The 17661-nt window shown below is 47.7% G+C and overlaps 1 protein-coding gene across 4 annotated transcripts in view; it reads right to left on the minus strand.

The window, feature by feature from the left end:
• Window positions 1-17661, minus strand: part of ERG (ERG, ETS transcription factor) — a 322032-nt gene that overhangs the window by 231916 nt on the left and 72455 nt on the right. For all 4 annotated transcript variants that reach the window (XM_018052860.1, XM_018052858.1, XM_018052850.1 and 1 more), the window contains exon 2: window positions 9663-9765. The gene's annotated coding sequence lies outside the window, so the exon portion shown is untranslated. The remainder of the gene's footprint in view (window positions 1-9662; window positions 9766-17661) is intronic.

Genomic DNA, 17661 nt, shown 5'->3' on the forward strand with positions numbered 1-17661 from the left:
CTGACTCTTCGTGACCCCATGGACTGCAGCCTGCCAGGCTCTTCTGTCCATGGGATTTCCCAGGCAAGAATACTGGAATGGGCTGCCATTTCCTTCCTCAGGGGATCTTCCAGACCCAAGGATGACACCCGTGTCTCCAGGGTCTCAATGGATTGGTAGGTGGAGTCTTTACCTCTGAGCCACCGGGGTAGCCCTAATGCTTGGGGGGTGGGGGGTGGGTGGGGTGGAGTCTATCCCCCAGGTGGCTGCAAGTCCCAAGAACAGGGGGAGCTTGGTTGTTCAAGAAAATGACAAACTTGGAACCTCAGACATTATTTTTCCCTAAAGCCAAATTTCTTCATCCTGGGAAATATGCAATTCCCCCTTCAAGTCAAAAGTAAGTCCTCTGGGGGATAATAGTTGCTAAATATGCAAAAGGAAGGAAGCACTGTCTTGAAATTTACTTGGGGAACTGTTGAAGGTAACCCACGTTCTTGGCAAACTAGGGGGAGGACAGAGGACAGGGCCTGGCCAGAGGTCTCTCTCAGAACTGGCTCCCCTGATGGTGGGGGGATTCCTTTGACTTCCCCAGGAGAGCCTCCTCAGGGCTTCCAGACAATAGGAAGCCCCCACCCACCCAACTGCTGTAGGACCCCATGCTCAGGAACAAGGGCTCTTTCTGTAGGCTTCAGCATCTCCCCTAGAAAGCTTACCCCACTCCACCCCTCCCCCCTGCACACACACACCACAAGCCTGCCCCCTACCCTCAAAGCCCAGGACACTTAGCAACCGCCTCTGGTCCTGAAACGCTGCAGAAGGAGGCTCTGGGGGGTCCTGAGCGCAGCTCTCCGTTCCCGCCTGTGGGAACCCAGTCCCCGAGGCCCAGGGTGGCACAGCAACCTGGCAGGGGCCCGAGGCGGGTACGTGGCTGACACCCGGCCCACGTGCCAGGCCCACAGAGGAGGCACCCTGGACACTCCAGCATGGTCATGCCTCAGATGACCACAGCCCCCGGCAACATCGGGAGAGAACTGTCCAGCCTGGTACGGGATTACGTGAAACAGCAAGTGGGCTGTTGTTTGAGGCTGCTCAGCGTGGGACTGGCTCACGGCCCACATAGGAAACCAAAGTGCCCTGCGTGCGCTGGAGAGGCACAGCGAAGGCGGGGACTCGCAGGCCCACACTCTCCCGTCGTGCTGCGGTGGGTTAAAGGAGCATCTAAGAACGCAAGTGTTAGTCACTCGGCCATGTCTGACTCTTTATGACCCCATGGACTGCAGCCTGCCAGGCTCTTCTATCCAGCGAACTCTCCAGGCAAGAACACTGGAGTGGGTGGCCATTCCCTTCTCCAGGGGATCTTCCCGGCCCAGGGGTCGAATCCAGGTATCCCGCATAACAGGCAGATTCTTTACAGCCTGTCAGAGCTGCCAGACATGATCTCAAGCCCTGACCCACCCTCAAACTGAGCTGGGAAACTGAAGAGGAACCGAGAAACTTCCACCAGAAGACTGGGATTCTCGGAGCTCTTCCCTCCGAGCTGAATCCTCACTTCTCATGATGGGACTCTGCCAGCCTGCTGGGGTTTCTAACTACAGTTAGAAACAGGATCAACATTCTGGATATCCAAGACCACAGATGCATCACAGAAGTCACAAAGGCCATTCGATCTGTAACCCAGTAAGACATAAACTTAATAACAACTGTTTATGTCTCATGTCTTTTATGAGGAAGTCTGGGGTACTTTCAAGGCATAAGGATGAAGCTGTGGGGAAGGGGATATATAGATTCCAGATGCAATACAGCCACGCCCTACAAGGGATGGAGAAGGGGAAACAACTGATACAGATACTCAGAGTTCAGTCATGACAGCAGGCAGCCAGGGACACTGCCTGGTGAGGGACATGGGGAGTACCCAGAGGAGGGAGAGAGCCACAGAGGTGCCACCACGATGCCTTGAAGAGCAAGAGGCACGCGGACTGGCAGGAAGGCAGGGAAACAGGAAGGCAGGGAAACGCTCCTCCCATCCCCCTCACCTTAGAGAAGCCAGGGTATATGATCCCAACCACCACCACCACCACCATCATCATCATCAACTCAAGGAACTTATGAACCAGTCAATCAATGTCAATGAATGCCAAAGACCTGATGCTTTTGAACTGTGGTGTCGAAGACCCTTGAGAGCCCCTTGGACTGCAAGGAGATCCAACCAGTCTATCCTAAAGGAACAGTCATTGGAAGGACTGATGGAGCTGAAGCTCCAATATTTTGGCTACCTGATGAGAAGAGCTGACTCATTGGAAAAGACCCTTTTGCTGGCAAAGATTCGGGGGGCAGGAGGAGAAGTGGGCAGCAGAGGATGAGATGGTTGGATAACATCACCAACTCAACGGACACAAGTTTGAGCAAACTCAGGGAGACAGTGGAGGATAGAGAAGCCTGGTGTGCTGAAGTCCATGGGGTTGCAGAGTCAGACACAACTCAGCAACTAAACAACGGCGACGTGGATGGTGCTGTCATCCTCCAAACCAGACCAGCTAAGAAGCAACAGCCCCAAAGCCCAGGAGGTGGCAGCTCTATCACCTTCCCCACTGTCTCTTCCCTTCACAAACACCCTCAACTGTCTTTGCAGTCACTTAGTGTCTGTTCTTCCTGCCATTTGAGAGGGTTTATGGATTTTTTAAAAGCTCTTCTAATTCACTTTTGTGTTTCCAATGAGCATTTCTCAAATATTTAGTCGTTGATGAATGACCTGATGCTTCAATATCCCTGTAGGAGCCTTTTATTTTCTCCTTTACTTGCCCTTGAACCCTTGCAAAACTTGGATTTGTGTTGTCTAAAAAGCCTTTCTCGACTACATACTTCTTGCAGTAATTTCCTTGGGTAATGTATATGTTTATGACTTTGGATTTCACGACCCAGTGTTCTTTTATTATTGGGTATCTTGAAAACTGAAACGATCCCTTCTTCATCCCTGTTTTGAAAACACCAATGCTTACTACACAGGAACAAATATTTGATTTGAGTTGCTTTAGATAACACTGCATCAAGTACGGACTGGCACACGGGGCCAAAAGGAAGATAAGCGTTGTGTAATTAGGGAGGCACTGCGGTCAAATGGTTAAGAGGAACCACAGCACGCCAGGCCTCCCTGTCCATCACCAACTCCTGGAGTTCACCCAAACTCACGTCCATCGAGTGGGTGATGCCATCCAGCCATCTCATCCTCTGTTGTCCCCTTCTCCTCCTGCTTTCAGTCTTTCCCAGCATCAAAGTTTTCTCCAATGAATCAGGTTTCCCCACCAGGGAACCCTGGCCCTCCATATCGGGAGCAGGGAGCCCCATCCACTGAATCACCCAGAGTCCCAGGACCACGTTTTGTTCTAATGACGTGACCTGTGATGGACCCCTTGATGGCTTCAGGCTGGTCTCAGAAGCTCCGAGGCTTGACGGGAGACCTGGAACTTTCAGCCCCACCCCTTCCCTCTGGAGAGAGAGGAAGAGCTGGAGATTGAATTCGTCACTGATCCTGCCTACGTCATGAAATGTTCAGAAAACCCCTAAACGACAGGATTCAGAGAGTTTCCTAGTTGGTGAGCAATCCCCACGTCCCCCGCTCCTTGGAGAAGAGGTCCCTCTGCTCGGGGCCCTGCTGGACCTCCTCCTACAAACTCCCGTCCATCCGTTCTCCGGTGTCCTCTGTAAAAACCTGTCACAGCAAGTACAGCACTGTCCTGACTTCTGCGGTTTCTTCCATCGAATCACTGAATCCTGCGTCATAAAGCAAACTCCCCCGGCTATCGATTTTACACATGTAATGTATACGTTCCAAGGCTCTTCTCTCAAATCACCCCACCCTCGTCCGCCCCCACTGTGCCCATAAGTCTGCTCTCTAGGTCTGTGTCTCCTCTGAAAGTGAAAGTGTTAGTCACTCGGTCGTGTCCGACTCTTTGTGACCCCAGGGACTGTAGCCCGCCAGGCTCCTCTGTCCACGGAGTCCTCCAGGCAAGAACACTGGAGTGGGCTGCCATTTCCTTCTCCAGGGGATCTTCCCCACCCAGGGAATGAGCCCGGGTCTCCCGCACTGCAGGCAGACTCTTTACCAGCTGACCCACCAGCGAAGCCACAGGGGTCTCCTTTGCTGCTCTGCAAATCGGTCCATCAATGCCACTTCTCTAGATTCATAAATATGCACTAATATTCAACATTTGTCTTTCTCTTTCTGAGTTACTTCACTCTGTTTAATAGGCTCTAGGTTCATCCGCCTCGTTAGAAATGAGGTAAATGTGCTCCTTTTGTGGCTGAGTAATATTCCACTGTGTATATTACCACACTTTCCTTGTCCCTTCATCTGTTGATGGACATCTAGGTTGCTCCCATGTCCTAGCGACTGTAAATAGCACTGCAGTGAACTCTGGGCTACATGCGTCTTTTTCAGTTCTGGTTTCCTCAGGGTATATGCCCAGTAGCGGGATTGCTGGGTTGTACTCTATGACAACCCAGAGGGGTGGGATGGGGCGGGCAGTGGGAGGGGGTTCAAGAGGGAGGGGACATGTGTATACCTGTGGCTGATTCATGTTGATGTGCGGCAAAAACCATCACAATATTGTTAAGTAATTATGCTCTAATTTTTAAAAACATTACTGAATCCTGGAGAGAGGTTGTGGGAACCCCTAATTGTAGCCCAGCTGGACAGAAGGATGGGTGACCTGGGGACCTGACGCTCTCCACTGGTCTCTGCAGTGGGGGACAGTCTTGTGGGACTGCGCCTTCATCCTGTGGTGTCTGCAACTAACTCCGGGAGGTCTCAGAATTAAATCCAATTGTAGGATGCTCAGTTGGTATTAGAGAGCTGTAGAAGTGACTGATGGAGTTGGAAAAGATGACACCTATTTGATGCCAGGAGGAAAAAAGACCCTCAATTACCACCTCCAAACTGATGCTCTGCAGTTCACATATGAAAGTGAAAGACAGTTGCACCTTGGAAGAAAAAGCTATGACCAACCTAGACAACATATTAAAAAGCAGAGACATTATTTGCCAACAAAGGTCCGTCTAGTCAAAGCTAAGGTTTTTCCAGTCATCATGTATGGAAGTGAGAGTTGGACTATAAAGAAAGCTGAGCACCAAAGAATTGATGCTTTTGAATTGCGGTGTTGGAGAAGACTCTTGAGAGTCCCTTGGACTGCCAAGAGATCAAACCAGTCCATCCTAAAGGAAATCAGTCCTGAATATTCACTGGAAAGACTGATGCTAAAGCTGAAACTCCAATACTTTGGCCACCTGATGGGAAGAACTGACTCATTGGAAAAGACCCTGATGCTGGGAAAGATTGAAGGCAGGAGAAGAAGGGGACAACAGAGGATGAGATGGTTGGATGGCATCACCAACTCAATGGGCATGAGTTTGAGTAAGCTCCAGGAGTTGGTGATGGACAGGGAAGCCTGGCCATCCATGGCGTCATAAACAGTGAGACACGACTGAGTGACTGAACAGAACTAACTGAATTCACACAGGTGTGACACAAAATTTGCCCAGTGTCTATTCTAACTGGTCAGTCCCCCAGTAGAAGCGCTGTTTGGTGAATCCCCCCTACCTGCGACCAAAGGCCTTTGGGAGTCTTAGACTGAATCATGCTCCTGAAACCCCTTACAGGGCTAGGCACAGAGTAAGCACTTCACAGGGCTTCCCTGGTGGCTCAGACAGTAAAGAATCTACCTGCAATTTGGGAGACTCAGGTTCGCCCCCTGGGTCAGGAAGATCCCCTGGAGAAGGGAAAGGCAACCCACACCAGTCTTCTTGCCTGGAGAATTCCATGGACAGAGGAGCCCGGCAGGCTTCATGGCCTCACAAAGAGTCAGACTACTCACTAAGTGACGAACACTTTCATTTTTCCTTCAAGCACTTGATAAGTGGCCATTAATACTGGAAATACATGGGGTCGCAAAGAGTCAGACACGACTAAGAGTGAACTGAACTGAACTGAATACTGGGAAGAAAGCAAGCAGGCCGATACTGTATAAAATCCTGCAACTTTGTGAAAAATAATTCCCAAGAAATAAGCTGCTCACTTTTCATAAGGGTCCTTTGTCCTTAATTTTAAAATGGAATTTTTAATTTTAGGCTAACTAGTCATTAAGTGCAGACCCATTAGGTAAAATGGCTCTGAGCAAACTCATCATAACAGATCCGTTCGCTGAAAGAGCCGGTCATCAGATTCACTGATTCCAGTTGAGTGAACATTAGGTACGTCAGTTTCTTACTATTAATAGCAAAACGTACCCTAAGAACTGCACAGGTCTGACTCTCCCCGGGGAAGTGATCTCCTAAATGGAGCGGGAGGTCAGCAAGACGTCCACCTGGGGCCACAGATTTCAGCAGGCACCCCCTCTCAGCTCCTGCAGGTACAGAATCAGCACCCGAGAGGGAGCATCTCCTTGAAACTGGTGCCTCCCTTGGCTCAACCTGGCCCCAGCCGGGCGCCTGCTCTCCCTAAAGTAAGCAAAGATCAGTGGGAGGTGGAAATACGAGAAACCAAATATACCTCTCCGTTCATCTAAAAATAAGAAGCTGAACTCCTTCAGTACAATAAGGCTTTATCTTTCCAACAGATATAAATAACTACTGCAGTAGGTTGGACTGTTCCCCTCCACAACCCTTCATGGTATTGTTGCTCAGTTGCTTGGTCATGTCTGACTCTTTGTGACCCCATGGACTACAGCATACCAGGCCTCCCGGTCCATCACCAACTCCCAGAGTTCACTCAAACTCATGTGCAAGGAGTCAGTGATGCCATCTAACCATCTCAGCCTCTGTCGTCCCCTTCTCCTCCCGCCTTCAACCTTTCCCAACATCAGGGTCTTTTCCAGTGAGTCGGCTCTTTGCATCAGGTGGCCGGAGAACTGGAACGTCAGCTTCAGCACCTGTCCTTCCAATGAATATTCGGGACTGATTTCCTTTAGGATGGACAGGTTTGAGCTCGCTGCTGTCCAAGGGACTCTCAAGAGTCTTCTCCAGCATCTTCTCCAGCACCACAGTTCAAAAGCATCAGTTCCTCAGTGCCCAAACCCCCAGCATCTGAGAACATGACCTTATTAGGAGAGAGTCTTTCTGCAGGTAATGAAGCTAACGTGGGGTCACTAGGGTAGGCCCTAACCCAATATGACTGGTGTCCTTAGTTAAAATTAAAAATGGGGAAATTTACAAACAGGTTTGCATAAGGAGAAGATAGTGTGAAGACAGAGGGAGAAGGTGACCATCTATAAGCCACAGAGATGCACAGACAGGAGGAACCGGCCCTGTCCTCACCCTGAACTCCAGAGCTGGGAGAGAACAAACTTCCGCTGTCTATGCGCCCCCAAGGCTGTGGTACTCTGTCCCAGCATCCCTGCAAATGGACACTTCTTTATTTTCCACCTTTTAACTGATGAAGAGTACAGGCCCTGATGGGGGTGTGGCCTCAGGAACCAGGTCCAATATAACTTCACGGTTTCTTACTGGACACAAACTCTGCTCCAAGCCCGTCCTGGGCACGGTGCACTGCTGAACCACCTACTCATCATTCCCGCCTTAACATCAGGGGAGGAGAGACTCTTAAGTTCGAGGCATAAGTCAGCCCCACCATAATCTCTTTGACCGCTGGAATGCTTTTTTTTTTTTTTTTTTTTTTCAGAAAAGCCTGACAGTGCTGAAGAAATAAGGGGCATGTTTTGTAGATAAAGTGCTGAGATTCTCCACCTTTATTTTTATTTTTTTGCATAGCTAATGTAGGCAAAGGCTCAATCCCTGTGTGGGCCTCTCAAAATGAGGTTGCAATTGAATTCAGGTAAAATAACTACTAACCAAACCTGGTAATAGGACAGAAAAATATAGCTATCATAAAGGCACATTCAAGAAGGTATCACACTGATTTGCGTCCCTTTAGTAACAGATACAGTGTTTTATTACTTAGTTTCTGTTCTTACCACAACTCTTCAACAGCATTATTTCCTATAAATTTATACTATATAATGCTGCTGCTGCTGCTAAGTCATTTCAGTCGTGTCCGACTCTGTGCGACCCCAGAGACGGCAGCCCACCAGGCTCCCCCGTCCCTGGGATTCTCCAGGCAAGAACACTGGAGTGAGTTGCCATCTCCTTCTCCAATGCATGAAAGTGAAAAGTGAAAGTGAAGTCGCTCAGTCGTGTCCAACCCTCAGCGACCCCATGGACTGCAGCCTACCAGGCTCCTCCGTCCATGGGATTCTCCAGGCAAGAGTACTGGAGTGGGGTGCCACTGCCTTCTCCAATACTATATAATACCACCTGTTAAAATAGTATGTAAGAATCTTGGAAATATATTCAATATTAAAATGATCTACTGAATAAAACGGTGCAGCAGAATACATGTTTATAATACATTCTTCTAGAACTGCAATGGGCTTCTCAGGTGGTGCAGTGGTAAAGAACCCGCCTGCCAAGGCAGGAGGCCGAAGAGGCTCGGGCTCAGTCCCTGGGTCGGGAAGATGCCCTGGAGGAGGGCATGGCAGCCCACTCCAGTATTTATGCCTGGAGAATTCCATGGACAGAGGAGCCTGGTGGGCTACAGTCCATGAAGTTGCAAAGAGTCAGGTACAACTTAGCAAATAAAAACCAACACAGTTGCAATATCACTTTATTGGGAAATTTTTCTACTCTTGATGAACTTTTTCTTCCAAAGTATTCTGCTCCTTTAAAAATAGATTTCTCAAATCAATACTGCAATTATCCTTTAATGAAAAATAAATTTAAAAAATAGATTTCTCATTTTTGCTTATTACACTGATGCCGCTGGAAACTCAGAAACACAGAGTCTCCTAGGTATATGGATGGACAATTCTAAAATAAAGTTTTACATAATTATTCAGAAAATAGGAACTGAGCAGAGAATCACATAAATTATCTAAATTATCAGCCCAAGATAGAACGCTTCTACCTCCTCATTCAGCACAAGAATTGCTGCTTATTTTCACCGTGTACTTTGCCATGAAGGGATCCTCGTGAACCAACAACTTCCATGTCAAAAATAGCTTGAATAGAGAGAGATGGCAAGCAAAAAAAAAAAACAAAACAAAAACACGGCTCTGTAGACATTGTTCTTGGCTTTGTCTCTTCTGGATGGAGCAGGAGAAAGCAGAAAGCAGTGGAGAAAGGAGGAGTTTTGGGATTCTATCATGTATACTATCATGTAAGAATTGAATCGCCAGTCTATGTCTGATGCAGGATACAGCATGCTTGGAGCTGGTGCATGGGGATGACCCAGAGAGATGTTATGGGGAGGGAGGTGGGAGGGGGGTTCATGTTTGGGAACGCATGTAAGAATTAAAGATTTTAAAATTAAAAAATAAATAAATAAATAAAAAATAAAGAGAAAAAAAATAAAAAATAAAAAATAATTAAAAAAAAAAAGAACTTACAAAGTGGCGATTTTAAAGCCCCACAGTGTTGAAGACAGGACAGGCGGTACTGGGTCAAGGGTATTTTGTGTGTGGGGGAGGAGAATCTAGGGAACCAACCTAGGCTCCTCAAAGTACATTAGAGGACGCCAGGAAAGGTCTTTGGAGGTTTGGGTCCCCCAGATATCAAATACTGAAGATACAAAATCTTTACATTCACATTTTTCTAAAAACTCTTCAAAGGTAGGACTTTTCTGGGGCTTTTTGTTCTACCTTGAATCGCCCTTGGCTCCCCCATCCTTTTTCTCTGTAAGTCATTTGTCTTGCTTTTGGTCAACACAGCTTCTTCTTGGATCTTCAAAGATCTTGGAACAACCTGAAAGAGAATTTCAATATAGTAAACTTTGGGTTTTTTCCCAAATCTTAAAACCAAGGATCAACTGTACATTTACTGACAAACCTACTGCTAAAATATTATTTTAAAGTATCTTAAAAGAGGGATGAACTTAAAATTCTTCCTTTAAAAAAACGTAAGGGGGCAGAATTGGGGCAGCACTTCTTCAAATAAAAGTTCGGCATCATACAGCAAAAATTAGGAATGAGATAAAGGCCAAGCTGTAATGGACGTACTGAGGTCCACGTATACTTTTGCAAAGAAAATATTTTGAAAATCTTGCCCTTTCCTCCCAGCTCCCAGGTTTAGTAATAATGGTTTCCCCAGATCAGTATTTCAGCACTGCTTTCTGCTCCAAAGAGTGATGGGATTTATTCAACATCCTGAGAACCACAATTAGACAACTTTTTCAGTCACATGAAAGAAACAGTCTTTATAATGTGTAGATGCCACAAGGACCCATATTTTTTGCAAGCATAGAGCACTATTAAGATGAGAGCAATATTTTTTAAAAAAGTCTTTCTTAGAATATGCCTGTCAGAGCGGCTCTAAAATCCATTCTCTTATTTTTTGGCGATACAGGAATTTCTGTGCTTCTGCAACTTTCCAAGTCAAATAACCAATCCCAAAATATTTAGTACAGGATCCTCATAACATGACGAATTGCAAATGACAGCTTTTTCAGCTGAAAATATTTTCAAATTAGAAAATGCCTTAAGTAGTGCATCAAAATCAATATTTGCAATGGGTGATATTATTTATAGATGGTTTCACAGGCCAGCCAAGCCTCCCACTCCACCCCAGAGGCCCTGAATGTCAATGGCCCAACTGGTGGGGCAAAGGGATTGGTAGGACATGGAAAATCCAAATTCCTAGGGGGAAATTGGGAAAATTATGATACAAATCCATATGTGTATAGTCTGATTCCAATATTATATTAGTGGTGGAGAAGACTCTTGAGAGTCCCTTGGACTGCAAGGAGATCCAACCAGCCCATCTTAAAGGAGATCAGTCCTGGGTGTTCATTGGAAGGACTGATGTTGAAGCTGAAACTCTAATACTTTGGCCACCTGATGCGAAGGACTGACTCATTTGAAAAGACCCTGACGCTGGGAAAGATTGAGGGCAGGAGGAGAAGGGGACGACAGAGGACGAGATGGTTGGGTGACATCACTGACTCAATGGACACGAGTGTGAGCCATCTCCGGGAGTTGCTGATGGACTGGGAGGCCTGGTGTGCTGGCGATTCATGGGGTCGCAAAGAGTCGGACACCACTGAGCAACTGAACTGAACTGAACTCCAATATTATATAAAAAGAAAATAAAATGAATGAAAAACACGAGGGGGAAAGAGATTGCAAAACAGAGGCAGAGGCACAGATGTGGAAAACAAACTTACGGTCACGGAGGGTGGGGAGTGGGGGAGGGATACGCTGGAAGATTGGGACTGACAAAGATGTACACGTCTACTATATAAAGTAGACAACTAGTGAGAACCTGCTGCCTAGCACAGTGAGCTCTACTCAATACTCTACAATGACCTATATAGGACAATAATCTGAAAAAAAACCAGTGGATATGTGTGTATGCATAACTGATTCAGTCTGCTGTAGAGCAGAAACTGACATTGTAAATCAACTATACTCCAAACAAAAACAAAAAAACCAGAGCGAAGAAAGAGAAGGAGGAAGAAGGCTCTAAGGAGGTTTGGTTCAGTTCAGTTCAGTCGCTCAGTCGTGTCTGATTCTCTGAGACCCCATGGAAGGCAGCACGCCAGGCCTCCCTGTCCATCACCAGCTCCTGGAGCTTGAGATCACAGCCGGAATTGGTCCTTCACTTTCCAACATGAACTACAGGGAGTCTTACTTTCTTCCTTCTAATCAAGGCTATTTTCCAAATTTCAGAATCAAGAATACTCATCGTGATAATCACAGAAGAGCTACATAATGATCCTAAGCACAGCTGCAACTCGCTGTCTTCACAGTGATAATGGGAGAGCCATCTACCCCATGGAGCCACAGGGCCTCCCTCCTTGGTGACAAGCCGCTCTGTAGGAAGGGGGCGGGGGTCAGCCTGAATTAGGCCATGCTTTGCTTGGCAGCACAGATCTTGAGTTAATTAAGGTGTCTCCAAATTTCCTCCTTTTTAAACCCAAAAGCCAATATTGATTATTTCTTGGTTGACTGCTTTCCACAGACAAAGGGTTAAAACAGTATTTAGTTTCTAATCGCTGCAAAGGCAACATGAGTTTTAAAAGCCTGGGCTCAAATTCCTATACTGACATCCTATAGTACACTTCTGTGCCCAAACCTCTTTTCTGCCAAAAGAAACACTTGATTTCCGATGGAATATTGGTGGGCTCGATTTAAAGACAAGAGCTAAGGCCAGAGACAGTTCTATTAAATATGTGCAACGGGTATTTTTCAATTAGCATGATAATGTTGTTAAAATCTCATCTACCCAGAGGGCACTTTATCTGACAAGGTAAATTACCCGTAAGCCAGCTGAGCGGCCTCAAAGGATCCAAAGAGATGTCACGAAGTCTGGGGAGAGAGAAACTTTGCCAGAGAAAGGCACGCTACCAGCCGCGTGAGGTTAACAGCCGGCCCAATCAAAGCAGAAACGTCAGACAATTATGCAAACCAGACTCAGGAACTCAAAAAACATAGCCATTTGAGAACTTTGCTATGAGAGCAAGCTGCTCAAGCCAGCTGAACAGAGCCCCTGGTACCACAAAGGGCAGATGACAAGAAACACGGCGCCCAACCCTGTCAAGGGCAAGTGGTAGGAACCCCAGTACCTCCCAGACGGGGTAAGCCCGGCGTTCTGCACAATGACAGGTAGAGCAACACATGTGATCGTGATCGGCGGAAAATTCCCCTCGGAAATGGTCAAAGCCAGACACGGTTGAGCATCTCAAGGGCAGAGTTTAATCTGCAAAGCAGCCATGGCGCACAGAGAGACCTGGGCTTGAAGCCAGGTTGGTACTGACCACCAGCAGCCAGGAGACTGCTCAACTGCAATGGACAATCGTTTGTGGCCGTGCCATGCAGACAGACACAAGCGTCTCGTGTTCAGAGAAGTGCAACCTTCACGTTCCCCAAACACGCTGGACCAGAGGTCGCCTCCTACACAGAGATTTTCCTGGCCACCTGCGTCAGCAACAGTGAATGCATCATCAGCTTAACCTCTGGTAAGATGGACAACCAGCTGTCCAAGAGAGTTGCCTTCTCGCCAGAAAATACCCTGGACCTTGAGTGAACAACAGCCATCATTGGCGAAAAGGCGTCACGCCCACCAGCAACACCAGGGACAGACACAGTGAACTGTCACCGAGGACCCCATTCATCCGATTACAGCCCCATCCCCATCGGCAGGGTTCCCAGGTGGCTCAGATGGGAAAGAATCTGCCTGCAATGCGGGAGACCTGAGTTCAATCCCTGGGTTGGAGAGATCCCCTGGAGAAGGGAATGGCAACCCACTCCAGTATCCTTGCCTGGAGAATCCCAGGGACAGAAGAGCCTGGTGGGCTACAGTCCATGGGTTGCAAAGAGTTGGACACGACTAAGCGACTAACACTTTCACTTTCCGCGTAAATGGCAAAAGCAGCAGACACAATGGCGCCCGCTTCTCCTAATAGAGGAAACCCAATGCCACCTGGGTGTGGAGCCCAACCCCCAAAACACCCTGGGGAGGTCTGACCCTGCCCCAGCTTCAGGGGCAACTCCTATCACTGGGCACCTGTTCCTCTTGCCCCTGGGTGACTTAAAAGGGAGCGTGTAGTATCATTCTAGCCAATTCAACCCCGGGGGAAGTGACCAGAAGACTTCTGGAGAAAGTCTCCTGGACAACAAAGAAAGGTCATCTGCTACTGTCCTGTCTGTATGACCCTTGAGCCATCTCAGGACCAAGAGAGGAAGGGGACTGGGGATAAAACCATACACTCTGGGAAAAGGCGAAGACAAACCTCGGGATTCTGCTCAGGATGCAGAAAACAGGATTAGTCAGTCCTGAAGGCAGAAAGCATCAGCGCCTTGTGTCTGTGTTCAAACGTCTCTGCTAGGCACACAGCATCATGGAGTGGCAATGGCTCTTCAAAGGGGTGATATATCATGGGCACTTGGCACTCCATAGGCGGAATGGGAAGGAAAGTACGCAAGAGGAGACAGAAAGTACAGTAGGGGAGCAAGGCAGAGGAGGACAGATGAGCAAAGGCATGAGTGTGAAAGGGAGGCACACTGGAGAGGCTCTTTGGCTATGAGAACAGTTCAGAGATGTTGGGTGACTTACCCCTATAATTAAGAAATTACATTGGTGTATGTCTCTTTCCACAATCTAAGCTCAACCTGCCCTTCATATCCATCCATTCACTCAAGTATTCCTCCATCCATCCATCCATCCATCCACCCACCCACCATCCATTATGCATCTTCCATGCATCCACTTATCAATATGCACTAAGTCCGTTTCCTCCAAGTTCAATCACTGAACTAAGCCCTGCCTAGAGGTGGGCTTTGCCGTGACTTCAGGGTCGAGTGGGAAGCACAAGGTTGTAAAAGCACAATCACAAATACCAACACCCCCAACACCTGGCTCAACCCCTCAGCTGCAGAAAATCTCCCACAAGGGAGTTGCTGTTGCTGCTGCTAAGTCGCTTCAGTCGTGCCTGACTCTGTGCGACCCCATAGACGGCAGCCCACCAGGCTCCGCCGTCCCTGGGATTCTCCAGGCATGAACACTGGAGTGGGTTGCCACGTCCTTCTCCAAGGGAGCCAGGCAGATCCAACTGAGCACAGCATCTGAACTACTTAAGAAACTGACAGAGGAAAAGTGGGTGGCCAAGCACAGGGGCAGAAGCAGTCAGAGAATGAGGAGAGTGTCAGAAAAGGCCCCAGCCCTGGATGCCAAGGAGGACCCTCAGTAAGGCAGGAACAGTTCATAGCATCAATCTGCAGAAAGCTGAATAAAGATGAGCAAGTCAACCAACCAACCACACATGTTGAATAAATGGTACTAGACATGGCAAGTCAACAACCTCTGGGTGACCTCCAACAACGTGGCCAGTTTCCAAAGGTTCACTAGCGGAAGGTTGGGAGGATGTGTGAAGGTCAACATAGGCTATTCACAAAAGACGCTGATGGACAGGGAGACAAGGGGAAGAGTGTTCAAGGGAAGAAGCACTGCGGTGTTCACCAGTTCAACACTGGTTGCGTGCCTACCGCGTGTGAGAAATTGCCAGCAGCCAGGGTTGGCCCCATGGTTCAGATGCCGAGCTTCCACTACAGGGGGGTGAAGGTTTAGTGAACTGAGATCCTTCATGCCACACATCATGGCCAAAAAATACAATAAATAAAATAATAAAGAGGAAAGAAAAGAGACGGCCAACAGCTAGAGTGCACAAGACTCAGTCGTGCCCTCAATTAGATTACAATCTAATTAGAAGAAGGTTTATCTCGTTTATCTGGCTGGTTTGTTCAAGATGAGAAAAAGGGGTGCATTTACAGGTAGGATGGAGGGAAAGGCATAAAAGCAGAGACAGATTCTAGAGACAGAGGAAGAGGAAGAGTCAGAGGAAAGGCCAGGGCATAACATCAGCTCTAGCAGGAGGGAGGGATCCCCGCATCTCAGAAGTGATGTGTTACTATGTGTTTAGCAACTCGCTCCACGGGGGTAATCCCCTGATTGGAGGCGTTTGGCAATTCCTGGGGATAACTAGGTTTCCCTAGTGGCTCACGGGTAAAGAATCTGCCTGCAATGCAGGAGACAAGGGTTTGATCTCTGGGTCGGGAAGATCTCCTGGAGAAGAAAATGGCAACTCACTCCAGTATTCTTGCCTGGAAAATTCCATGGATGGAGGAGCCCGGTAGGCTACAGTCCATGGAGTCACAAAAGGGTCAGACACACTTAGCAACTGAGCATACACACACCAGTGAACCAGTGAAGTTGCTTAGTCGTGTCCGACTCTTTGCCATGGACTGTAGCCTACCAGGCTTCTCCATCCATGGGATTTCCCAGGCAAGAATACTGGAATGGGTTGCCATTCCCTTTCCAGGGGATCTTCCCGACCCAGGGATCAAACCCAGGTCTCTCGCACTGCAGGCAGACGCTTTACTGTCTGAGCCCCCAGGGAAGCCCATGTGCACACACATGAAGTTATCTATTCCTATCGTGGGCAATTTCAAAAACCTAACAGAATATCCAGGTGCAGAGCTGAACAGAGACACAGGCAATCTTTCCAGCAAGTCTGCTGGCACCAGCCTTGGCGGACCAGAAGCCCAGCAGAGACCGAGGGCCTTGACACTGTTGGCAACTCATAAGGTGACGGCAAGGATCTGCGAAGCTCAGCCAGACAGCTGCTCTGCCAGCAGCTGAGCCCCGGTGACCTCTCCCTGTGGGCAGGGCAGACACTCGGGACGTGGGGCTGCAGACCGAGCAGCCGCCTCAGCACTCTGCAACGGCGCCTGCATCAGCTCTGCTGCTTCCTCAATCTGCCCGCTATCCAAATTGCTCGTTGTTGTTGCTCAGCTGTGTCCAGCTCTTTGTGACCCCATGGACTGCAGCCCACCAGGCTCTTCTGTCCACGGACTTCTCCAGGCAAGAACGCTGGAGTGGGTTGCTGCTCCCTTCTCCAGGGCATCTTCCCAACCCAGGGATCAAAGCCGGGTGTCCCTCGTTGCAGGCAAATTCTCTACTGTCTGAGCCACCAGGGAAGCCCGTAGTGTGTATATATGTATTATATATATATGTCAATCTCGAGCTCCCAATCCATCCCCTACCCGCCTCTTCTTGGTTTTTTTTTAAATTATTATTCCTGAGAAGAGAACAAAATGAATGTAGACAGCAATATTCCTTTGGAGCCCATGATATTCTAGGAGGAGTCAGCACTGGGCCTTTCTCTCCCCCAGGCCTGGCCATGTGCATGTGAAAGCTGATCAAGCTGCCTGCACAGAGGGCTCAGTGGGTACCCCTCCCACCAGCCCCCAAACAGCTCACCGCCCCTCGGGCTGGGGACCATGGTCGGCCTCGAGGTCCCCAGGAAAAGTGAGACATCTGAAGGAAAACAGGCTAGATTTGAAAGGCTGGTGACATCTAGAAAAGGGAAAACAGCTATAAATACTACTTCTCTCCTGTTTTACACTGAGCCTTCTGTTATAGGAAACACATTTAACAGAGTCGGGGTTTTTTTTTTTTTTTCCCTTAAGCTCAACTGGAAAAACATAAATATTTAGTCATTTCATAACGGCAGACAACTGACAAGCAGGCTACAGATTAAAGGAACATGATGTATTTCTAAGAAAGTCCATCAAACAAAATATATCTTTGGGAACAGAATCCCAAAGTCTGTTTTAGAAGCCAATCTTGGCCTTCAGAATGAATTTTGTCTTGATGTAATCACAAGGTCACATCTTAAGAGAGAGTTAAGTGTATCGATAGCCACCTTTGTGAGCAATGAGGTCTGTTTCACATTTTTATTTCATTATTTCTTTGTGTCATATTTTTAAACTAACAACACTGGGCAGAAAAAAAAATTAAAATGTTATAAATGTATAATTGGGCTTCCCTGGTGGCTCAGTGACAAAGAATCTGCATGTCAATGTAGGAGATGTGGGTTTTATCTCTGAGTCAGGAAGATCCCCTGGAGAAAGAAGTGGCAATCCACTCCAGTGGGTTTTTTTTTTTTCCCAGTCTAGTATTCTTGACTGGGAAATCCCATGGACAGAGAAGTCTGGCAGGCTATAGTCCATGGGGTCACAAAAAGTCGGATACTACTTATAGCAGCTAAATAATAACCATGCATAATTACTTTAGAGGTAGGATATAAAATAACTAATTGCCAAGGTAATTGCTATTGTAATTACCATCTCAGTGTCATAAATG

Source organism: Capra hircus, chromosome 1 (genome assembly GCF_001704415.2).
Source record: "Capra hircus breed San Clemente chromosome 1, ASM170441v1, whole genome shotgun sequence".
Classification (NCBI taxonomy): domain Eukaryota; kingdom Metazoa; phylum Chordata; class Mammalia; order Artiodactyla; family Bovidae; genus Capra; species Capra hircus.